At 43.0% G+C, this 19682-nt stretch overlaps 1 protein-coding gene across 3 annotated transcripts in view; it reads left to right on the top strand.

Annotated features, from left to right (window-relative positions):
* Positions 1-31: 31 nt before the first annotated feature.
* SLC16A1 (solute carrier family 16 member 1) overlaps positions 32-19682 on the top strand; it is a 40702-nt gene continuing 21051 nt past the window's right edge. Inside the window, exon 1 of one of the 3 annotated variants that reach the window (XM_053393511.1) lies at positions 32-141. The gene's annotated coding sequence lies outside the window, so the exon portion shown is untranslated. Of the gene's footprint in view, positions 165-1240; positions 1263-19682 lie in introns of those variants that run through there. The other 2 variants (XM_053393510.1, XM_053393512.1) reach the window with 2 other exon arrangements.

Raw genomic sequence — 19682 nt, 5'->3', positions numbered from 1 at the left:
CCTCCTCGCCGCAGGCAGGCTCCCCGCCCGGCCCGTTATAGTGCGTGAAGGGGCGGGAGCGCCTGCGAGTAGCGCTCTGGAGACTGTCTGGAAGGAGAGACGCGAGAGACGCGGCGTGGGGAAAGGGCAGGAGCGCGTCGTCTGAGTGCCGCTGCGTGCAACGGGTAGGGAGGGCTTCGGCTGCCCGGCTGGGGAGGCGGGAGGCAAAGTCCTCTCGGGGCTCCTGGAGCCCGCGGCGCTCCACGTGGCGCGGCAGAAAGGGGTGGCCGCTGGCCGTCTTGGGGGCAGCTTTTCGGTCTGCCCGCCAGCCCCGGAGTAGCACCAGCGCGGGGAAATGGAGGGGGGGGCGCGGACGGGCGACCCGAGCCTGGGGAGCCGGGCACGAGGTGGAAGGGGCGCGTGGCGACGGTGGGGTGGTGCTGGCACAGAGCTGTGGGGAGGGTTTTAAGCCCCGGGGGATGCACTAAAGCGAGGAGGTCCGAGGCCCAAGGTGGCCGGCCATCCTGCCACGTTGGCCATGGGCAAGGGGGTCCCGTTACTGATCGTTTATCGCTTTATCTTTAAGTGAGGACTGCTTGGGTCAGGGGCCATTGCATTCGTCTGTTTCCTGATTCCTGGGGATTTGCTGGGCTGGCGGGGAGGAGAGGGGACTGGTTGGCTAGCTTCTTTGTTTGAATTCAGCATGTGGTGGTTTGGGGGGTGCATGGCGAAGAAGGATTCGTTAATGTTTCTGCTATGTATCTTACAAGGGTTCGAGTTGGGTATGAGTAGTTGCGCGCATGGCTTGCTTGCTTTGCATGCCTGCATTCGTCTTGAGAGATCAGAGGATGTCTGACTTCCCTGTTGCACAGGCGTGCATCTCTCAGCGCTGAGATGCAGGTTTTGAATATAGATAAGCCTATCTAGCCCACACCGGGTAGCCCTAGCAACTCACCTCAAAATGATTTGCAGCAGAAGTGCGAGAGGGCTTACCATATTCCTTTAAATGTCCTATTATACTTGACAATCCTCGATTTCTCACCGCTTGGTTGTGGTTCAGTGTGTGCTATGCCTCCACTTCAAATACTTTTGTTGGACTTAATGTGAGGTGGTAAATTAAAAGTTCTATCTTTGATGGCTTTCACACACTGATGTCTTCACTAGATGTTGCAACCTCCAAGTGATGGCAACCATGTGTGAATCGACTCTTAAGCCTAGAACCAGTGGATTACTTACAGTGAAATACAAGGATGTGAGCTTGCCTTGTGAGATGATGCTAACAGGTATGTGGGACTGCTTGCAGTTCTGGTTGTGGCAAATGAACAAACATTGTTCCTTGAGTGCATCACCTCTTGTATCTTTTGAAAAGGAGACAAATCTTTAGGAATAAAGCCTTGCCTGTTTCTTGTGTGAGCTCATCAGCATTTCAGAATAGGCACTCTTTGGACTGGGGGAGGACAACTTTCTCACAATGTGATTTGCCTAGTTTACTGTGCCTTCTTTTGGTGACATTTTGAACCTTAAAGACTGCTGACACATCAGGTTAGCTTAAAGCATTCTTGGGTACAGAAGCAATTGTGCTGAACTGGCATACTGTCTGTTGTTTTCTTCAGGCTCAGCAGTTAAACCTTCCCAATAAGGAACCAGTAATTCTGTGTCCCTCTCTGTTTACAATTTTTAATAAAGAAAGTTACCCACCTATTTAATACTTTAGTTATTTCTTGCATTTGTTTACCACCTTCCTTGGTAACGATTTCTTGCATGACCTGAGTTTTGTTGTATGGACCTATTGTCATATGGAATCTCAGGTCTATGTCAGGAAACTATGTTACGGAGTTGTTCAGGTCTCTGTATCTTTTGAAAAGTACTACAGATGGTTGCATAGCTTGAGGCACAGTTATCAATAGGACTGAATCATTGTTCCTGCTATCTGAGAAAGCTGATCAGGTTATGATTATGATATATTCTTTTGCATTTTTCATTTTCAAGCTGTTAATGTCTTCAGTTTTAAGTAAAACATTAATTGGTTGCTATGCAGCACACTGTATTTCCAGATACAGAAAGGTGTTTCCAAACTTTTTTGCTTCTTCACAACTTCAGTACTTATTAAACTTTATTAAAATTTTATACTAGCAAATGTGATTGGGTGACCTTAAATACATTTATTATATTCTGTCACCTCTGCTTGTAACTGCTTTCCTACAAATTTGATGATGAGAACCTTCTAATTACACAGCAGCCAATCATGGGAACATGACTGCAGTTAGAAAGCTGGAGAGACATGGATGCATCTATGATAAAGAAGGCTGATCGCCGAAGAATTGATGCTTTTGAATTCTGGTGCTGGAGGAGACTCTTGAGAGTCTCATGGACTGCAAGAAGATCAAACCTATCCATTCTGAAGGAAATCAGCCCTGAGTGCTCACTGGAAGGGCAGATCCTGAAGCTGAGGCTCCAATACTTGGGCCACCTCATGAGAAGAAAAGACCCTGATGTTGGGAAAGATTGAGGGCACAAGGAGAAGGGGACGACAGAGGACAAGATGGTTGGACAGTGTTCTCAAAGCTACGAACATGAGTTTGACCAAGCTGCGGGAGGCAGTGGAAGACAGGAGTGCCTGGAGTGCTCTGGTCCATGGGGTCACGAAGAGTTGGACACAACTAAACGACTAAACAACAACAACAACAACAAATGATATCTATGATAATACCACAGAAAACAAATGGCCTGTAATGTACATGCAGACCCATTTCATTTTTATGTTTAAGGCAATGGGATGATTGCTCATTGTTTTGCTGTGTGATCTGTTCAGTGTATCTTTGCCTCAGCATGTGTGTCTGTCTGAGTTCTGCACGCATTTGATTAAGCCATGTTGATTGTGGTTAGGCACCTATTTCTGCACATTTCAGAAATAGGTTCTTCTTCTTTAAGAAGAACTGCCCAGTAGAATATAGTAGTGCTTTTCACCTTCTGGTTTTGCAGCTGGCTGTTGTTAAAGAAGGAACAAAACAACTCCTTTGCACTTTGCCATTTCAGCTACAACCTTTTGGGGATGAATGCGTGCCAAGCCTGTGAACGGATAAGGAACAGCCTTGGTTTAGGCAGGCATTCTCTATAACTTCTGGCCCATATTTCCAGTCCTGTTGTAACAGCTTGGCTGTGGATATGCATGTGCCAAGAGTCATTTCGTTTCTTATAGTTGCAGATAACTCTCTAAAATACATTCTGGTTGCATCATGTTGCAATCATAAGCTGGCCAAGTGTCAATCAAGGTAGCATTGAGTGTGTAGTATGTTTTGTGTGTCCTTGAGTCTACCACCTTGGCTCTAGGCATGCATACCTGGTCAGCATCACCTATATTTTTCCACCAACCTTGTTATTTCAGTTTACCAAACACTTTCCCTATTTCTGTTTCATTTCCCTTGTAGCCCATAGTACCATATAGCTTTTTGCATCCTGACATTCTTACTTCCTTGCCTTCTTTGGTGTTGCTGGTTGAGTTCTGAACAAATAAGGGTGTGTTGGCACCTGTGTACTTTGCAACTTATCTTTTCATTCTTGTCCCCTCCCCCCACATTGCCCTGGTACTAATCTTTTCGCATTATCTTTTATATATGTATTTCCTCCTTTTAAGACTGGTGGCTTCAGCTTTTTTCCTAAAGTAAAGCTGCATTTCCATAATTGTATGCATGTTAATAGCATAATAATGGAAGACAGGGGAAACTTTATGATGAAATGGATGTGTCTGTGCAAGGCTAGAACAAGTATCTCTTTCCTACTCTATAGCTGCTAATTCATACTAATTATACTTTAAACCAGCCTTCATCTCCTAGTGAATAGTAAAAAACATTAGTGAGGTGTATCGTGAATAGGCATGTTTTGGCAAAATTGTTATGTAGAAAGTTTCCATAATAAGGGAAAGGGCAGTGGCTGGGAAAGATACCATGAAATAGTTAGATCTGGCTGATCATGGGATGATATCAACTCAATAGAAGGTGAACTGTGGACAATGAGAGTAAAGCTAGATATGGTCTGAGGCAGGGGTCAACAAACTTACCCCGCCTCGGGCCAGTGCCTCCAGTGCCAGAGGGCGGGGGAGCGCGTGCCCATATGCGTGCGCATACACTATTTCCGGCGCACTTCCCGGTCGGAGGAGCACCGGAAATCGCTTGTGTGCATGGGCATCCTCCGACCCCAATGTGCACTAGAAATAATGCATGCACATGCGCAAATAATGTTTGCGCATGTGCGCAAGCTATTTCCTGTGCTCATCCGACCCGAAAGTGGGCAGTGCAGTGCTGGTAAGAGTGGGCGGTGGGGGTCACCGCGGGCAGAATAAACAAGTCCCTCGGGCCTTAGTTTGGGGACCCCTGGTCTGAGGTGTTAATACATCTTTACTCCTTTTAAACTTTTGCAAATAACTGACGAGATTTTCTTGACAAAATAATAATCCATGGCTATATTTTTAATTTTTTATAATATGGAAAATAATAGCTTTTGCCATTTTTCATTAGGAGTTTGATGCAAGGGGGAAGGTTTAAGCCTCTCCCCTATGCTATGATCCAAATGCAGAACTCTCAACAACCTTTTGGAAAGTTTAAATGAAAGCAGAGATGCAATCCACTCGTTTTTGCTCTCAGTGATAGATCATGGAGATATAGACCACATTAGTTCTTTGTATTATTACATTCAAACATAATAAAAGCCCCTCCAAATCCTGCCATGTTTGACATTTTGAAATTCCTTTACTTCAGTAGGAACAATTCTTTGGGTAATTTGGCATTGTTTTAAAAGCAGTTAAGCGTTTTTCACAATGATTAACATGAACAGCCAATAGGTAAGTTCACTTCTTCCCACTCTCACAATTTTACAGTAGATCAACTTGAAATGTAATTCAAATGAAACTCTGATTTGCTATACAGTGAGAAATGTTCAAGCAAAGCTTCCTGCTCCTTATGGAGCATTATCCATGAATCTTGTGCTTCTCATGCAATCTAGAGCTGCCAGTGGATTAACTTCTTTAACAGAGCTGTTTTGATCTTAGCTACTTAACTGAATACTAACCCACAGCAGTGAGGGTTTATATAACACTTTGGCAGCCCGATCCTATAGTTCTCCTGCGCATAACTGTGGCAGAAACCACAGTATAGTGGCATCATACATTAAATAAAAGGAGTAGGGTCATAACAGATAAAGAGTGCCCCCTCCACAATACTTGCCTGTACCCTTAACTATCTGTGTTCAAAACATAGTGTTGCAGAAGGAATTTGAAGCAGGGCTGTTTTGACTAGGACCAGGAAGACAGTTCAAGCAAGATAACTTGTACACCAGAATATACTGTAAGAAACCGTCCCTGTGGAAAATTATTCATGCTTCTTTCTAACCTTGGAGCACACACTGTAAAGCAGGAAAAAGATTTCAAGGCTTTGGGTGGCCAGGCACCTGCTTTGGTTTATTTATTTATTTCCAGTGGTTGGATTTGTTGCTTGACCCATGTTTTGGCATTCAGGATAGCAGGTTGTCCTAATGCCTATTCTTTTAATTTTTAAAGTTTTTTACTGTTGGAGGGACGCGGGTGGTGCTGTGGTCTAAACCACTGAGCCTAGGGCTTGCCGATCAGAAGGTCGGCGGTTTGAATCCTCGCAACGGGGTGAGCTCCTGTTGTTCGGTCCCTGCTCCTGCCCACCTAGCAGTTTGAAAGCACGTCAAAGTGCAAGTAGATAAATAGGTACCGCTCCAGCGGGAAGGTAAAGGCCGTTTCCGTATGCTGCTTTGGTTCGGCACATGACTCTCTGCTGGCCACATGACTCGGAAGCTGTATGCGAGCTCCCTTGGCCAGTAAAGTGAGATGAGCGCTGCAACCCCAGAGTCGTCCACGACTGGACCTAACGGTCAGGGGTCCCTTTACCTTTTTACTGTTGGATGTATACTGTTTTTATACTGATCTGCATCATTTTCTACGCAAAATATTTAAGGATATACATCAGTATCCGTTAATTTACTGACTTTATTCAACATTGCATAAAAGTTTTCCTCTGTTGTAGGGGAATGGATCTACAAAACTGTTTTTAATTTTCCTGGAGCTGGAAGCCTAAGCATTTCAAGTCTTTTATTTAAATGAACAGGGGTTGTTTAGATGAGTAATTTGGAAAGTCTAGTGAGTCCTAGCACAAATAAATTCCTGAACTGACAGCATGTTTTGCATGATGCAACTGGGTTATATAAGGTATTGGTAGCTGTTACCTACGTTTTCCCATTTTAAGCTATCGGAATAGACCGAACTGAATTGTAAAGATCACAGAGTAAACTGAACTGGTGTAAAACACTGTTCTAGAAGTCAGTCCTAATAAGGCAGAGAAACTTCTAATTTTTGTGTGGAATAAAGGCCTGGTTACAGAGATGATGTTCTGTGAATAGGAGATCTATCTAGCTGGTGCCTGAATGGGTTAGCTTTTTGTTAATCTGTGCTAACTCCATTTACTTCTAATATTTAAGATGTGCCGATATTAATTAAAACCAAACTGTTCAATCAAGTGCTGCCGATGGGAACAATTGTACTGAGTGGCTCTACGAGATAAAAAGATTCTGTCAGGGTGTTGAGCTACACTACAGTATATCCACATAAAGATGAATATTGGCTCATAATCTCTAATAAATCTAGAAATGAGAACCATGGAAGATCAAATAAAAATCAAATAAACAAGAGATGCATTGAACATCTCATTAAACAGAACTGCAATATGAAGGTTCTATAAATTAGTGACAGAGCACAGAGCTCATTCTCTCTCCTGCACCTGATTGACGGTCCCATGTGCAACCTATGGCAGGCTTTGCCATCTTGGTGCCTTCTAGATAGTCTGTACTACAGATATTTTCAGCCCCAGCCAACAAAACATTACTTACCTGGAACAGGATTCCATCTTAACATATCACAGTCCTCTTCAGGCATTACATGGGAATGATACTAGGGCATCAGCCATCTTTCCTCAATTGTTACCAGCTGTGTGGTTGCCACTTATTGTCCTACGCTCCTCTTGAGATTTGTGGGATAACATGAACATAAATACATTCCGTGTTGAGATTATCTTTATTAATACATTTGAATTCTGAATGTACTTTGGAATTGTACCATAACCTTGGAAGCAGGGTGAATGCTTCCATCTTGATGATGATTTCTATTTTTTTAAAAATGATATTTATTCAAAGTTTCATCAATACAAAAACAAAACAAAAAACAGAAAAATACAGCCAAAAAAAATAAATCAAAAAGAAAAAACCTAAAAAGAAAAAGGAAAATACAAATCTCAGATTACAACTTTTCATCTGCTTATTTCTTGAACCTCCTCACACCTCCCTTTTTTTATTCTAATTTAAATTGTTATTCCAGCAAATTATTCCCATGTTTCCCAATTTTAATTTAGATAATTAATCTTAACAATTTATCTTATTTGTTGATTCAACATAAACTTGCTATCTTTTAATATTATCTGTTATTCAATTACCTTAATCTCTTTAACCTTATCTTATCTTAAAAATCTTAAAATTTCAAAGTTTACATCATATTCATACATATTCCTTAAATCATTTCTACTAAAGCCAATTTAGTTCCTTTCCAGCATATTCCCTAATATTTATATTACGCTGATTCCAAAATTAACAAAAGAATTTCCCTTTGTATCTCTAATTTTTATCCAACGGTCCCTTCTTCCTGGTTTCGGATTGTGTCAGTCCTTTCTGTCCAATACATCCAGTCCATCAATCTGGTGTTCTAATGTCCGAGACCCTTAAGTCTCTTCTAGGCCCCTTCTGCAGATTTTCTTGTTCTTGTTTGTGCTTACGCACTTCTTTGTCTATTATTAGATTCTTGGGGAGTGGGTCTCCGGAGGGTTCTACCTGGTAATAATTTCCATTTTCCTTGGTCAGACTGGCCCCTTCCCCCCAGTCCCACTCCCCGTCGACATCTTTGTAATCCAAAGGAACCTTATCCAAAAAATAGTTCTTCACCTGTTTCATGGTCCCACTAGAGTTAGAAGCTTCCTTGATTTCAAACACTTCCCAACACTCTCCAAGTTCCATCTTCCAACGCAGTGGCTTTTGTTCCTGCAGGACTTTAGATCTCTCCATTTGTGTTGTTTGAGGAGTAATCACTACCTCTTCCTTCTTCATCTGCCCTTGGACTTGCCTTGTTAAGCCAGTTTCCTGAATTGATCGCTGTATAGCTTCTTTATCCTTATTCTCTGTTAAATCATATTCACTGGCCACTGCACTCATCAAATCCAATTTCTCATGCATCAAGTTCATTTTATCACACAGCTGCTCCAGCAAAACATTTGTCCTGCCAAGGGCAGACACCAAATCTTCCTTCCCACACATTTCTGAAGGTCAAGCGGCTGGTCCCACAATCCAAATCTCGCAGCTGTCTACAAATAAACTGCAACAACAAACTGACAGGCTCCCTCTAGGGGACACAGTTTCTATTTGTATCCAATTTTAAAATGTATCCACCAAAGAAGATTACTTTCATTTTCAAATCCTTTCAATTTTCAGATACTTTGTTTCTTTAAAAAAACAAAAATGCAGAAAGTAGCGTTGAAGTTAATTTGTTTCTCTTTAGCTATCTGTCAAAAATACTCCGCTTTCAATCAATGGACGTCTCAAACAATTTCTGTCCCGACACCCCGTTCCCAGGTTAGGGACGGTAGAAACTTAAATTCCTTTACTCTCCTCCTGCAGGATTGAACAGTCAAATATTTCCCCCCCCTTTTCTCCTGCTTCCAAGAGGGTTTTATTAGTTATAAATGCAGGAAATTTCCAATTTTAAAGCAGTTTTCCAGGCTATTAGGTTGCAGGGTCTTTGCTTCAATCTGTATACAAAAAAAGGGAGGTGGACTTCCTGTTTAAACCTTCCCGCTTCGTGCCTAATTCATAAATTTTGCAATTTTCTTGATCCAATTCTCCGTTTTTACTCATGGGTACTTGATTTAGAGTCCAAATGTCATCAGGAAAACGTCAGCGCTCTCCGGCGATGGCTGCGCGGCTTCTCTCCATGGAAATAGTGATCGGTTCGCAGCACCGCGCTGCTCACCCCACTTCACTCCGGAGCCCTAAAAAGGGGGTTCCTCGTGAGTAGGGGAGGCGCTCTTGGTGCTCTGCCGAACCCCACATTCCCAGGCTTCTCCGCCTGGGATTTCTAACGGGCCCCCGCCTTCGCCGTGGCAGGAAGACCCAATTTCCATGGAGCCTGTTCCTCCGGTCGGAGGAACTCCGCCATTCGTCGTTGGCACTAACCCGGAAGTCCCATCTTGGTGATGATTTCTAGTCCTGAACTCTTGTCTTGAGATGCTTCACAACTGATGGAAAAAAATACAATTTTGCTTACGGGTATCTTGATTCTAAGTCAGTTTTTCTTTAGTGAAAATCTGAATCTCTTATTTCATTCCCTGTAACTTTGAACACACTGAGTTATAAAAACAAATTGCACTATTCATAGTAATTACACTCTTGTTTCTGCTATAAACCAGCAGGATAAGGGACTTCAATTCAAGCTGGCTCTGTTTTTGGCTAGCTATGTTGTGCTGTGCCACAGCATATAGCTTGCAAAACTGCATCAGTTCCTAGTCACAATCATGAGTAATTTAGACTTATGCTTGTATTGAATGAGTCTCTCTCTGGGTCATTTTGGATACCGTTAGCCTTGTGCGCACTAGATGTAATCATTGTGAGAATTAACATATGGATAGGACCCTAACTAAACAATAATATAATACTGGGGGGAAATCTAATAATATCTTTTTAACATTCATAGCCTTATTCACTTGATCTGGAGCCAGTTCCTAGTGTTTGAGATGAAAATATATTTGTTTGCACACTTTGTTGTACTTTGATCTTGTGCTGACTTCTCAGAGCAGGTAAAGTTAATATGGCAAGACTGTGCGTTTTAATGTCCTCTAACTTTGTATGCATGCAATCTAATGCGTCCCATTGTAAGATGCAAGACATTTTAATCTGACTTTGTTGTTTTAGTGTTGGTAAGTAAGTAATGGGGTGCCTTTTGTCATAATTGTTAACATGATTAGTATCTGAAAAATAAAATTTTGAAACTGACAGGTTGCAATTTTATTTTTCTCTGATATTTCACTTTGGGCTGAGCTTGAGCATTGTCACATATAAGTGATTTAACACTGTCCTTGCTGGTCCATATTTCCATGACAGACTGCAGATGGTCCATAGTTCAAAGACTGGAGCAACAATTAGGAAGAAAACGGTTGGGAAGAAATGTGAGAGAGGGTGACTGGGAATCATTGTGAACTTCCAGGGGAAGGAATCACTTTTGTAAACTGATGAAACAGTGGCTTTCTCAGATCTGAGGTTTAACTACTATGTTACTTCAAAACAGATAGGCTTTTTGCCTGGTGAGGGGACAATATTCATGTATGTATTGATAAGAACGTGTGAACTCTGGAGGACATGTTGGGGCTGAACATTTATGAGTAGTGTGTCAAAATGGAAGATCTCAGTGATTTACTCAATTTACTTCCAAGTAGTATGCTTTAAAGTGCTACCCATTAATACAATGGAGATTTATTTTTCTGTTCTGGAATATTTTTCAGAACCTAAAATTCTTAAAACTTGATTTCAGCTTGAAGGAGGCAGACAGTAATGTTACTTCATACTTGATTTCCAGCAATTGTGCTGGATTGGTAATATAGCAGAATATAAGAAGAGCCTGCTGGATCAGACCCACCTAGTTCAGCATCCTATTCTCACAGTGGTCACTCAGATGCCTGTGGGAAACCCCCGAGCAGGGCCTGAGCAGAGGAGAGCACTATCCTCCTCTGCAGTTTCCAACAAGTGGTATTCAGCAGCATATTGTCTCCAATAAGAAAGAGCACAGTCATCATGGCTAGTAGCCAATTATAGCCTCTGTCACATGCTTTTAAAACTTCACATGAACCTCAGCCTCTCTCACCTGCAGCTCCTACCTGTGTGCACCTTTCCTCTGATTATTCCGTTTTTCCAGTTTGCCTTCTCTTGCCCTCATTCCTTTGGTTAGCTTCTGTGACAGTCTTCCTCTTCTAGGACCTCATTATTATCTAGGTCAATGGTTCCCAATTAGCTAATTACTGAGGACCTCTGTTTTTTCAAAAGCCAAGCCACAGACCCCCTACTTTTGAAAATTTTGATAACTCTCTGGTAGTTACCTCTGCAGAGCAATTTTTGAAGCAAAACAATGGATAATAAGCAAAGGATAATGAGCAACAATTTTAGGTATGCAAAAATAATAACAGATTAGGGCTGAGCGATATCTGGTTTTCAACATTTTGATATATCAGCAGCTAAGCATCACAATATATCACAATGTCTGAAATTGGAGATTGGAGGCATGGGGATGAGTGAAGGAGCAAACACAAGAGATCAGACGGGTGGGGTGTGTGTAGATCAGGCTTGGGGATGTGGGAAGCAGCAGCTGCGGAGATCCTGCAGGTGGGGTGAGTGCAGATCAGATGGGCGTTGGGGGGAGGAGACGAAGCAGAGTCACCTCCACTGATGGATTGAGTGGGAGGAGATAGAGATGGGGCGCATCAAGCCGCTGTCAGTGGGGCAGCCAGTGGTGGCAGATGGAAGAAGCGTTTGGCATAATAATCATTTCCTACTGATATCTGTTCCATCTTTTCCCTCTGGCAACTCATGAAAAGCACAGTCATTTGTTCTGCAGTTCTTGTGGCAGCCTCCTCATTTTAGGCATAGTTGCTAATCCAGAAGCTCTATTTTTCCCTTTCTACCCCCATATGATTCTCCCACCGCATGAAGCTTCTTCTCTTCCCATTCATTTTGTACCTTAACACCCACTCTCCCCCAGTGTCAGCTTCTTTCCTTCCTGGTCATTTTACATTCACTTCTTTCTTGTATAACTTCTTTCCCCTCGCATCCCCTTAACCATTCCCTGTCTGTTGTTCCTGTTTGCTGCTGTTACATATTAACTTTTTATCACTTGCTATAAGTTGAACGCTTTCTCTGGCCCTTTCCTCTCACAGCATGCAAGGAGGTGCTGTCCCAACACAGTGGTACCTCGTGTTACGAACTCCGCTAACCCGGAAGTAGCTGCTCCTGGTTGCGAACTTTGCCCCAGAATGCGAACTGAAATCGCACCAGAGGCAGGCCCTATTAGCGAAAGTGCACCTCAGGATAAGAACAGTTTCAGCTTAAGAATGGACCTCCGGAACGAATTAAGTTTGTAACCAGAGGTACCACTGTAGCAGGACTAAGGCATGTCTGGGAGAGCAGGGGAACAGGCAAATGAGGAAGCAGGGCTGTGGCACTGTAAGTAACGATTCTGAAAGTAGCCCAAGGCCCACTATCTGAAATGCTGCTGTAGAACAAATTTGACTAACTTACATATCTTGGCACCTAGATGTGAGTTTAGTTGTGTGGAGTTTTCCCCCCTGTGCATTTTAGTACTAAAATCACCTAGCATCAGTGTTTGAAACTCTCATTGTTCTAGGCACATTTTGTGATAGGCAATTTCATTAGCGCAAGCAGTTTCTGAGCAATGGACACATTACTGTGCCTAAGATTTTGGATTAAAACTGCAGAGTGGAAGGCAAGGAGGACATTTTTCTGCCTCCCCACTTCCAGCTACTAGTTAAAGGCTGGAGAAGAGACCCTATTAAGAATATTAAGGGGGTGGGCAGGGGAAGGACTAGACTGTGAAAAATGAACATAATATTTTAGCTGCTGTTCATTCATTTTCAGCTTTGTATTTTTGTTATTAAAAAGTAAGCCTAGACGTTCCGTTATTGCAGCCATATTCTTGGTTTAAGGTGCCATTTAGCTCCTAGCTTTCACATCTCAGTTTCTAATGCTGCCTGGCATCAAACTGTTAGTGTTCCCAACTCAAGATTTGTACACTTACCATAGAAGTATGAATTTAGAGGTGTCCCTGAGAGGGATGTTTAAGCATAACTTTGGAAGGCTGGGACACGTGTGGTGCTGTAGTCTAAACCACTGAGCCTAGGGCTTGCCGATCAGAAGGTCGGCGGTTCGAATCCCTGCGATGGGGTGAGCTCCCGTTACTCGGTCCCTGCTCCTGACAACCGAGCAGTTCAAAAGCACATCAAAGTGCAAGTAGATAAATAGGTACTGCTCCGGTGGGAAGGTAAACGGCATTTCCGTGCGCTGCTCTGGTTTGCCAGAAGCGGCTTAGTCATGCTGGCCACATGACCCGAAAGCTGTCTGCGGACAAAAACCGGCTCCCTCGGCCTATAGAACGAGATGAGCGCCGCAACCCCAGAGTTGTCCGCGACTGGACCTAACCGTCAGGGGTACCTTTACCTTTACCTTGCTTGGAAGGCTGCTAAATGAAACTTTTGGTCTGTGCCACTTGTGTGTTTATCCATAAGCCCGTTCCGCCCCATTTCTGCATTTTTTGTTTTTAAGCCAGGGGAGAGCATTTTAAATAAGCATTTGTGAACCTGTTCCTCACCCTCCTTAAAATATACATTTTATAGTGCATTACATGTACTAGATGGAGGAACTCCTTGTCACCCTCATAAACATCCAATTTTATTATCCCGGGGGGGGGGGGATGGGACCTACAACAACATTTCAAGACGTTTATAAAATAGTATGTAGATAATCTTTAAAAATATACTAATCCATTAGAATCAATATATTCTGAATTCTTAGAGCACTGTTTAAATAAAGTATCTCAGCACTGTCCAGCAACATAAGTGGAGAATTCAAAGAGTTTGGTTTTTCTTTTTATGCAGAAGTTTTTGAGGGACCAGTTATAGTTTATATGTTCTGGCAGTACAGATGATGCCCAAAACAACCAACAAATAAATAGCTCCTTTTTGCTTCTCAAGAAATCGTTTGATATTTTAACAGAATCTGGCTTATACTGTGATCTAATTCTTTGGTTTCAATTGGCTGAGGAGTAAATAGTTGTTCCAGATGCTGTTTGAAGGAAGTATATGCAATTCCTTAAAAGTAGTGCCATTTTAGCAACAACCAGCACTGCACAAATATGTGCAAATTAATCTCTCATAGAGGGATGGGGGACTTGTGGTGCTCCAGTTGTTACTGGCTAGTACTCTGGGATTTTGAGCGGTAAAGTCACAGGTTCCCCATCTCTGTTCTAGAATAAGTTTACCATATTTTTTTCAATGAATCCGGGGATACTTTCTGGATGTCCCATGGTCATATTATAAAGTACCGTATTTTTTGCACCATAACACTCACTTTTTTCCTCCTGGAAAGTAAGGGGAAATGTCTGTGCGTGTTATGGAGTGAATGCCTACGGATGGCGGGGGAATCTGCTGCAGTCGTGAGCAGAGGATCCATGGTTCCCCTTCCTTCCCTCCTCCGTGGCTCGCTTTGAAACAGCAAAGCGGGAGAAGAGCTGCTGAGTGGGGAGGAGAGAGGGACAGAGAGCCTGCTTGCTTTAAAGGAGCAAAGCGGGAGAGGAGAGGAGCCGCTTACACGAGTGTAAGCGGCTCCTGTCCGGTTGGCTCCTTTAAAGCAAGCAGGCTCTCTGTCCCTCTCTCCTCCCCACTCAGCTGGCTAAATAGCAGCAAAGTTTTTCAGCAAGCCGGGGAGGAGGGAGAGAAGCAGAGCCTGCTTGCTTTAAAGGAGCAAAGCGGGAGAGGAGAGGAGCCTTCTCCTCTTATACCCCTCTTCTGCATTATTAACAGCATCCTTCTCCACCCACCCCACGCGTGTTCCTTGTCCCTTGAGTGCTTTTCCTTCCCTCCCCACTTAAAACGTGGTTACAAAGCACGGATCCACATGGATCTTCAGGATTTTTTCACTGGGTCACCCCAAATTCACCATCAGATCACATAGCATGTCCATGGCTACAGCTTGCACCAAAAAAATCACGCACCCACTGTTGCCTGGGGCCGCAGTGGTGCAAAAACGTGGTTACAAAGCATGGATCCACATGGATCCTCAGGATTTTTGCATTGGGCTACCCCAAACTCACCGTCAGATCACATGTCTGTGGCCACAGCATGAACCACAAAAATCATACATCCACTGTTTCGTTTAGAAATTTTTTTTTCTTGTTTTCCTCCTCTAAAAACTATGTGCGTGTTATGGTCGGGTGCGTGCTATAGAGCGAAAAATACGGGTAGTTGTGTTCTGTGTTATAAATCAAGCACTGCCAGGAGTTGTTTCTTTTCCTTTTCCAATGTATGGTATTTCTCATCAATAAAAAAATTGAGTCTGGCACGAGCAAATTTTTATTCTGAGAGTGTGGCCTGGACTAAAAAGTTTGAGAACCACTGGCCTAATCTATTAAGGTTGTTCTTCCTACACTTCATCTTAAGACAGACCAATTTTAACACCAAGCCACCTTTTTCCTCCCCACTCCTGCTTAGATTAACGTCCAGCAGGAAAACTGGAAAGCTTGGTCACTGTTAAGTGTCATATTGGATGGCCTAAAAAACATATTTACCTGCTATGAATCTAATCTAAAGTGCTGACAAATTGCATTGTTCTTGTAAAGGAGAGGCACTACTGCCACTTTTGTAGAAGTCTATCAGTCTTCTGCCTTTCCTTTACCCAAGTTCAGAGACTGACCACACAAAGAACATCTCTTTTTTCAGGTTGCTTATGGGATATGCTGTGGCTGATGTGAAAAGGAATGTTGTATCGTTTCCACTAGTTGAAAAACCCTCAGTAGTTCTCTGTCTGCCTGTTGCTGACCTTAGTTCACCCTGTGAGCTTTGCAATAACCAAGGAGGCCCTCAATTGTCTATTGTGTGGTGCTGAGCCCTTGCAAGCCCCAGATAGTCACGTATACCAGGCAGAGCCAGATTTTCTTCTAGCCAAGGGGACTGAGCAAAACTCCACTTGAAACAAATTATTTTTGTCAGATGAAACAAGAGGGGAAAGTGACTATGATGAGCTTTATTTAAGCTTGTGCCTCTTCAGATAAATACTGTTGAGATTTTGTTCTGTTCAGATGTTTTCTTCCTGTTGAGGAAGAAGTTTGTCCCCTTTTAACTGCCTTACAGTTTTTTTAACCTATCCAATTAACTGGGGAGAGGTTTTCCTCTGTAGATAGGGTGGTGACACAGCTCCATTTGAAAACTGCACATAGCCAGATAAAAGGCATTTAAACCTATTCAGAAGCACTATGTAAACCAATCTTGTGCAGCAGAGGCAGTATAGGGTAATTGCTTTATGAACTGATAGGAGAAAGACCTTGCTTGCCATATAGAACAGAGTTTGTTATTTACCCACTCCAGTAAAACTTTAGATATGTTTTCATGTTTTAATTATTTTGATACTACTGCCAGTGTCTGGTATATATTGATTCCAATGTCTTTTAGTTTAATCCTTGCAATTAAATTGACTCTCCCAAATCCAACAATAATTAATTAGGGTGGACTTCATAGCCATAATTTGAAATAAAGCAAATGGAGCAACTTGCATCGTGTACATTGTGGCCAAATTGTTTATATAAAAAGCTGAAAATGCTTATGACCTTGAATGGGCCAGTAGAGCAAATCTGGCCAAGCTTTTTCAGGAGACCTTTCTCAATGGGTAGGCACTGGAAAAAGCCCTGTTTCTGGTAGCAACTAACTGCTTCAAAATCTGGTGACACCTACAGAAGGGTCTTGTCGCTCAATGCCAATGGTTTCTCTCTCTCTGTGTGTGTGATATGAAGATGCATAGCTGGACTTAAATTTGTTGGCCTGCACCTTTAATTTTGGCTGGAAACAAAATTATAGCTAGTGGAACAAAGTAGTATCCAGGAAGCAAACCTACGAAATCACTTACAGCTTTGGATGTCAGGGGCAAACCTGGACCTAGAGAATTCCTGGTTTGTGAATCTGATTTTTAAGCAACTGTGACATCAAACAAGATCAGCATATATACTGCCACTCTAGCCAGTGCGCCAACGGTTATAAGTCTGGATTGAGTATCTCACTCATCTAGTCCGCTACTAGACTTTAGAAAGATGTTCAGGGAAGCCACTGACTCCCCTGTCTTTGATGAGAATACAAGAAGGGAGCATACCAAATAGACTTGTCTCCAGTTCCCAGATACAGTTAGCCTCATAAAAGATCCCTGTGGAACTTCGCTGGATCTCTCCCATGAAAAGGAACAGCCTCATCAGTCTCTTAGCACCACCTTCAAGGTCAACCTTCTGGAAAAATAGAAGCGGAAGCATTGCAGAACCCCTGCACTTCATCTGCACAATTGGCTTGTAACTGGTCCATGTTTCCCCTATCTACCAATACAGAGTGTTGACCAGGAAGACAAAGGCACTTTCTGCCCTGAAGTCCAGCCAAAATCCCATTCCATCCATGAGTGCCTGAAGCTGCTTGGCCATAGCTTATTATAATGACTTCTGACTAGAAAGGAGAAGCTAGACATTGTTCTGTAACTTCCCAGTGTATGAGGTTCCATGGAGACCCTCTCCCTTTTTTAGCAGAGGCCTGGGTATTACTGCTGAAATATCTTTCTCCAGGTTTAATGCTTGCAAGTTTATATGCTCGGTTGTTTTTTAAAATATATAGGCCTGGTCAGAGACTTAAAATTTCCAACTGTTCCACTTGTTCAGCCAAGTTATGGAGCAATGTTATGAGCGGTGCCTATGTAACATTACTGCAAGTCAAGGCTGTGAATGGCATGCACAGCTGGGCCCCTGGAGATGGGCATGTTATGCTCCATGTTCAATAGCTGGCTTATGTACAGCTAACACCTACTGGAGCTTTGGGAAACTTTGGTCCAAACAAAGCTAAGCTTCAGGAGCAAAATACTTGACAAATGCAGGACAACACTATCTCTCTAGAGAAAATGATGCAACTAAATATGGTATTGGGCCCTGATGAAGGCTGCTCATATGTGTGTTTGTGTACCTGCACTGATCAGGTGTTTACTAGCTGTTAATAAATATGGTAGTAATTTGCAAAGATTTTAATGAAGGAGCAAGTGACACTGGCTGGATTTTGATAAAACATTTGGTGACAGAGAGGTACTTCATACTTGCACCTCTTTCCCTCTGCACCACAGAGGAGCTGGAAAAACATTACAGTTGCCCGAACAGGTGTGTCATGTTCATGCTGGTCAGCAGTTGTTCATCTGGTACAGGCTTTGGTGTTCCTTAGCTTCCTTGCATCTGTGTGGTGATGTTTGTTAGATCAGTTTCTGGCATTCAAGATTGTACAATGTAGATGTACATGGGCAAGTGTTCTCAGAAACCAGCGACAATAGTAGTAAATTGTTTTTAGGTAAAGGTAAAGGGACCCCTGACCATTAGGTCCAGTCGTGACTGACTCTGGGGTATCGGTGCTCATCTCGCTTTATTGGCCGAGGGAGCCGGCGTACAGCTTCCAGGTCATGTGGCCAGCATGACTAAGCCGCTTCTGGCAAACCAAACGCCGTTTACCTTCCCGCCGGAGTGGTACCTTTTTATCTACTTGCACTTTGACGTGCTTTCGAACTGCTAGGTTGGCAGGAGCAGGGACTAAGCAATGGGAGCTCACCCCGTTGCGGGGATTCAAACCGCCGACCTTCTGATCGGCAAGCCCTAGGCTCAGTGGTTTAACCCACAACGCCACCCGCATCCCCTAAATTGTGTTTAGGCCTATCTTAATAATTCTGACCAGATAAATATACAGTGGATCTATAAACAATATGTAACTATTTTAATATTTTGGTTTTGAGTGTTAGCAGAGTCTGTAACCTGAAGCGCCTGTAACCCGAGGTACCACTGTAACAAGGAAACAAAGGATATTTTTTCCCAACAGCTTTGTTTGTATGCAGATGCATGCAGATTTAGTCAGTGGGCACTGCAATTCCAAGGTCCCTTGGAAGGTAGGTTGGGGGGGGAGTAGGACATGTGGGATCTCTCTGAGGGTGGAGAGTGGCAATGGAACTCAGAGGTAAGTAGGGCAAGGCAAAAAGGTGGTGTGCTGGAGGCAAGCTGCGGGGGAGCAGGGAGGCTTGGGTCAAATTTCTTCCCAGTGCCCCTCTCCACAATAAACCCCCTAAACCAGGGGAACATTATCCTAGCCTAGGAGCTGTTGGTGTTTGTTTCCTTCTAATTGTTGTACATGGGAGGGAAATTGTTGCTGTGTGTGTGTGTGTGTGTGTGTTGGAACCCTGCAAATGAACAGAGGAAGTGCATTGTTTGCTCCTCTAATGACCTGGTAGGGCTCCTGCTGGCAGGGTAGAAGACTGCATTTAGTTATCCCCAGCCTTAAGAATTGCATGTGTTTTCTCAGCATTGTAATCCTGTGCATATTTTCCTAACCCCAAGCCGCACCAAGCACAGTGGGGGCCATTTTCTGAATAAACCTGTGTAGGTTTGTGCTGCACTATCTCTATTACTGGGTGACAGCATTAACTCCTTCCCATAAACAAGATTATTCCATCCCATGGAAAAACTCATAGGAACACGAGACTTAACTACTCATATGGTGATCATGATTCTCACTGGGATGGTAGAAATCTTACTATTGATTACATTTATAACGCACCCTGCCCTCCAAGGAGCTCAAGGGAGGATGCATAGTTCTCCTCCCCATTTTATCCTTGCAACAACCTTGTGAGGTAGGACTTTATCTTGTGAACTGCCCTGAGATCTTATGATGAAGGGTGGTATATAAATCTAATCTAATGTAAAATAAATAAATGGATGGATGGTAGCAGCTTTCTTGAATACCATATTCTGTGGTGGCACTGTC

This window comes from Podarcis raffonei, chromosome 6, assembly GCF_027172205.1.
Source record: "Podarcis raffonei isolate rPodRaf1 chromosome 6, rPodRaf1.pri, whole genome shotgun sequence".
Lineage (NCBI taxonomy): Eukaryota > Metazoa > Chordata > Lepidosauria > Squamata > Lacertidae > Podarcis > Podarcis raffonei.
This window is presented reverse-complemented; position numbering and strand designations above follow the sequence as displayed.